Raw genomic sequence first — 5,660 nt, forward strand, 5'->3', positions numbered from 1 at the left:
TGTTCAAAACTCTGCAGCGAGGATCCTAATGAGAGTGCGGAAGCATGAGCATATCACTCCAATTTTAAAATCTCTTCATTGGCTGCCGGTCTCTACAAGGATTGAGTATAAGGTCTCTCTTCTTGTGCATCAATGCATACATGGACAAGCTCCACCTTATCTTAAGGAACTTCTTAGATTGCAAAATCGACCGCGTTCCCTTCGCTCAACTAATTTGAATTGTTTAGAGGTTCCAAAAACTAGGTTGAAAACCATGGGAGATAGGGCTTTTTGTGCTGCTGCCCCACGTCTGTGGAATGCTTTGCCTGATAGTCTGAGGGTTTCTCAGTCTACTGAAAATTTTAAAAAGGGGTTGAAGACTTTTCTTTTTAGCAAATGTTTTGTAAATTAAGCGGTTTGTTTGTTTTTATTGTAATTATGTAGCACTTTGAGGTCTTTTGATGGAAAGTGCATTATAAATAAAATTTATTATTATTATTTATTATTATTATCGGGGCTAAAACCTAGACAATAAAGAAAATACAAAGAATCCTTGAAAGGTGTTAAAAGCTATACATGTATAAAATTACAAGTACCTAATACATTATTATCAGAGCCAAAAAAATACCAAGAAGGAGAAAGAAAACCTGTTCTTATTAGGGCTACTGGGGAACTCAAAACAAAAGTAAAGAAAAGAAGAGAAACTGAATGTGTCCACGTTGAAAGACTTTGGTCTGGTAAATTCCCATTTAAGTATTTCAGGTGCTTGAATGTCCACAATGCATTATTTGATGCAAATCCATGGTAGTGGCAAACCCAAGCCCCATTCTTTTTTGAGTGTTACGACACCAGTTTTCGCAAAGAACTGTTCACTTCTCTATTTCGTAGACTGTATATGAGAGGGTTCAATATAGGGACCACCGTGGTGTAAAACATGGTTAAGATCTGTTTAAGTAAGTCATAGTGGTCTGATGGTGGTATTATGTATACAGATACAGAAGATCCATAAAAGATGGTCAAAACAATAAGGTGGGATGAACAGGTGGAGAAGGCTTTTCTTCGGCCATCCTTAGATTTAATGTGTTGTATGACCCTGATAATCTTTACATAGGACATCAAATTACACATAACTGGGCAGAGCCCAAATGATAAACACTCTGCATACAAGACAATATAAAACATTTCGGTGCCACCACAGGAAATGTCAATGAGAGCTTTGGCATCACAGAAGAACTGGTTAATGGTAACAGAAGAACAGAAAAGGATTTGCAAGATTGAATTAGTAAGAACAGATGAGTTTACACACCCACCAGTCCAGGTGACTGTTATTAGTATTATGCAGATTTTCTTATTAAGTACACAATAATAGTGTAAAGGGTGACAAATTGCAACATACCGGTCATATGCCATTATAAATAGAATAGTGTCCTCAACACTGGCCGCTATAAAAATAAAATACATTTGGATAAAGCATTATGTAAATGGCATTGTATAATTTCCAGATACTAAGATGTAGAGGAGTTTTTGGAATAGTAACAGTTGTAAAACACATATCAACAACAGACAAGTTTGAGAGAAATAAATACATTGGGGTGTGCAAATGGGGGTCCAGACATATTGCTGCAATGATAATTATGTTCACCAGCATTCCAATTAAATAGACGAAGAAAAAGCAGACAGTGCTGAAGATGACCAATTTATGGTCAGTTTTCATGAAAAATTGAAGAATGTGCACATCTAGAGGAGATGTTGTGTTGTCCATAGGACAGGGGTGCTTCTATACACAAAAACAAAATGTATTTTTCACAAAGCAGCTGAGTTAAAAAAAATACCCTTGTTTAACTATAAATAAATTTGTTTAACCCTTTCATGCCAACAGTACGCATACAGTAAATGCAACCCCACTGGACTGGGCTTTTTTCCCATGGGATTGAAAATATGCATATCTGTCTTTGTGCTGGGAGTGTGCTGTGTGGCGCACTCCCAGCACAGAGACTGGGTTCTTCCCAGGAGCCCCGGCTCACCTACTATTGATTGGTACCTGGAACTCCTGATTCTGGGTCACCTGATCGCTGTGGTAGTCTCTGATTGGCTACCACAGTGATCAGTCACTGTGAAGCCTGCCCCTGTGGTTCTCTTTCTCCTTGCAGAGAGAGAAAAGAAAAAAACTGTAAAAAATTAATAATAATACATTTTGTTTTTTAAAAAGCTAGATCAAGGTTTGATCTAGTTCAGCGTTAGTGTTCGGGCCAAGGTCAGGGTCAAAGGTCAAGGTCATGGATCAGTATAAGTGTCAGTATATTTTGGGCAGTTTTAAAAAAAAAAAAAAAGCATTTTTTAAATCAGTATTAGTGTCAGTTAATATCAGCGTCAGTGTGTTTTTAGGTAGGATAAAAAAAAAGCAAAAAAAGCACAATGGGCTGTACTACGGGTACATACAACAACTCACATACACATATGTGGTATTGCTGTAATTGTTGAGAGCAGGATAATTTATTTTGGGTTGTTCTTTGGTGGTAGGTTATTGTAGTAACAAGAAATATACAGCTAGATTCTAAAAGGCAATGATATATTATATATCATTTTTTTTTTTTTTTTTTTTTTACTATTTTGGGCCAGTTATCCTTTGATAATTAAGCAAAAATCAAAAGATATTCATTACCATTTAGCACCAAATGAAAGCCCAATTTGGCCTGAAAAGAAAGTAGTTGTGATATGTACAGTTTTACTAACACATCTCAAAATTAAAAAATTGCACTTAGTCATTAACATTTGTTTTACTCTTAGGCACAAAGGGGTTAAATATGCATAAATACAGTGTGTATATATATCTATCACACATTTCTAAAATTTCCGAATACCTATGTAAGTGAAATGGGCTTTGTTTTTTAACATAAGGGTTTTCTTGTTGATAAAGAAGCAAGTCATGTCTAACTAAAATATAAAAAAGACTTTAAAAATAAAGAAACATTCTTTATCCAGAAATTATTGAAATTTAAATCAAAATTGTAATTAAAGTGGAGTTCCGTCAAAAAATAAATTAATTAAAAGTCAGCAGTAACAAAGACTGCAGCTGCTGACTTTTAAAATAAGGACACTTTCCTGTCCAGGGCAACCGCAATGTCCTCAACCGAAGCCGATCTGTCCCTGGGCTCCGGGTGCAGGCGCCAGCATCTTCAGTAAGGGAATCAGGAAGTGAAGCTGTGCGGCCTGGTTCCCTACTGCACATGTGCGAGTCGTGCTGCATGTTCTGACTGGTCTCTGCTGGATTCTGGGGTCTGTGTTTCTCCCAGAAGACAGCGAAGGGAATGGAGGAGGGGGCGAACATGGTGTAGATCGCCACAGATTCTGCAGAAATCTTTCACCGGTAGTGGGAGCAAATACCTCCCTGAAAGGTGCCAAATGTGACACCGGAGGGGGGGATCCGAAAAGCAGAAGTTCCATTTTGGGTGGAATTCCGCTTTAAAAGAAAAAGAATCTCTGTTCCTTTTGATTTTTCATACATACATACAAGTATAATCACAAACCATTGTCTTTCAGCAGCCACTGTGTCTTGGGAGTTAAATGGGAACCGTTATTGGGAAACATAAATAAAGTATTAATGCTATTTCCTCCCCCTAAAAGTGTTGGTTGGCTGGTTGTCTCTGACTTTTTTATGAGTTATTGGTCCAGAATAATCATGCAGTTTAGGAAGTCTGAACTCTTGAATGATATACTTGTAATAACAGGACATTGGAAGAGCATGACGGCCAGGCAACTAGTATTTTCAAAAGGTGGTCAGCAATGGAAGCCTATATATTTCTTTCTGTATAGGTACCTTTAAATCTCCATTTTGCTGAGAGATTAAACCATGTGTTGTCAGTTGAATCATTTACAGCACACTAAAATAATGCAATGTTAAAAGAGACGTACAGCCAAAGTTTTCTGTACTCCTCCAGTGGATCACAGGAGTGCAGATCCTTCTGCATTCCTGTGACCCGTTTTCAGCAGACAGCGGGCTGAAGCCCACTGCCAGCTGACATAACAAAGCAAGTCCATGCTCAGGAAGGATTGCGACCATATGGTCGGGATCCACCCACATGCTTGAACTTGCTCCTGGCTCAGCCTCTCAGCAAGCTGCTGAGAGCCTGAGCCGGATGCTTCCACTCCCTCCACAGCCTAGCGCTCCAGTGAGAGAGAGGGCCGAGCAGAGAGCGGTGACTGACAGCCACCAGCTTTCTGTTAAGGGAGCTGTGAGAACAGAGTGATCGGTGGTATTTGATCGCTTGGTTCACAGCGTAACCTAGGGGGATGTAGAATCAGTCCAATGCTGCATCTTTCCCCTGCTGGGAGAATTAAGCTAATTTTCTCCTTCCATTTGTGGAAGGAAAGAAAATCTCATAATCTATGTGATGCTAGCAAATGATACAGCAAGCACATACCCACAAATTCTGTCAGAAATCCATTGAGCTCCTAACTGACTGTAGTGAGCTGACAATGCTATAGACATGTGCGTTTAGTTTCGTACGAATCCGAAAATTCGTAATTGTTGTTACGAAAAGTTAATGAACCTAAAAGTTAAAACTCCAGGAAGTCAGCACAGGGATGGTGGGAACCCTATGGGAATTTCTGTGCCTACGAATTTCATACAAAATACGAAATTTTGTTAACGAATTTCGGAACCAAATTTTTGTATTTTGTTCACCAGTCAGAGGAAGTCAGCACAGCACAGGGATGGTGGGAACCCCTCATAATGATAGATTCGTAAACTTTTCGTTAAAATAATGAAAGTTCATTATGATGAATTTAACTAATCGAACGAAAATTCGTCATTCGTATGAATCCAAATTAAAAATACGAAATACCGTATTTATCGGCGTATAACACGCACTTAAAATCAGGGGGAAATCAAGGGGGCATGTTATACGCCGATCACTCGCCGATTGCAAGCTTTTCTGCCTGTCTCGGCAGCTTTCAGCTATTTTCGGCTGTTCTCGGTGGCTTTCGGAAGCTGCCGAGAACGGGCAAAAGCCGTCGAGAACGGCCGTCGGCGGCCGAAAGCCGGCGAGAATGGCCAAAAGCCGCCGAGAACGGGTGAAAGCCACCGAGTGCCGCCGAGATACAGAGCGGATGTCCTGTGTATCTCGGCGGCTTTCGGCCGCTCTCGCCGGCTTTCGGCCGCACTCGGCAGCTTTCAGCTATTTTCGGAAGCAGCCGAGAATGGGCAAAAGCCGACGAGAACGGCCGAGTGCAGCCGAAAGCCGGCGAGAACAGCTGAGATACACAGGACATCTGCTCTGTATCTCGGGCGCGATTTTTAATCGGAAAGCCTGCAAAAGAAACTGACAAGGCTGCAAATGATTGGGAAGGCTGCAATGGAAGGCTGCTAATGACATGTAAGGCTGCAATGGAAGGCTGCTAATGACATGTAAGGCTGCAATGGAAGGCTGCTAATGACATGTAAGGCTGCAATGGAAGGCTGCTAATGACATGCAAGGCTGCAATGGAAGGCTGCTAATGACATGCAAGGCTGCAATGGAAGGCTGCTAATGACATGCAAGGCTGCAAATGACAATGACAATGGCAAGGCTGCATTGATGGGCATTTAAATGTAAGTTTTTTTTCTTTAAAATTCCCTCCTAAACTTAGGGTGCGTGTTATACGCCGATAAATCCTGTACTTTTTTTTTTTTGTACAGAACG

The 5,660-nt window shown here is 40.4% G+C and overlaps 1 pseudogene; it reads right to left on the reverse strand.

Annotated features, from left to right (window-relative positions):
* Nucleotides 1–819: 819 nt before the first annotated feature.
* On the reverse strand, nt 820–2,122 carry LOC143925749 (olfactory receptor 1M1-like; annotated as a pseudogene).
* Between the last annotated feature and the right edge of the window lie 3,538 nt (nt 2,123–5,660).

The sequence above is a fragment of the Lithobates pipiens genome, unplaced genomic scaffold (genome assembly GCF_037356315.1).
Source record: "Lithobates pipiens isolate NorthernLeopardFrog02 unplaced genomic scaffold, aLitPip1_a1.2 Scaffold_22, whole genome shotgun sequence".
Lineage (NCBI taxonomy): Eukaryota > Metazoa > Chordata > Amphibia > Anura > Ranidae > Lithobates > Lithobates pipiens.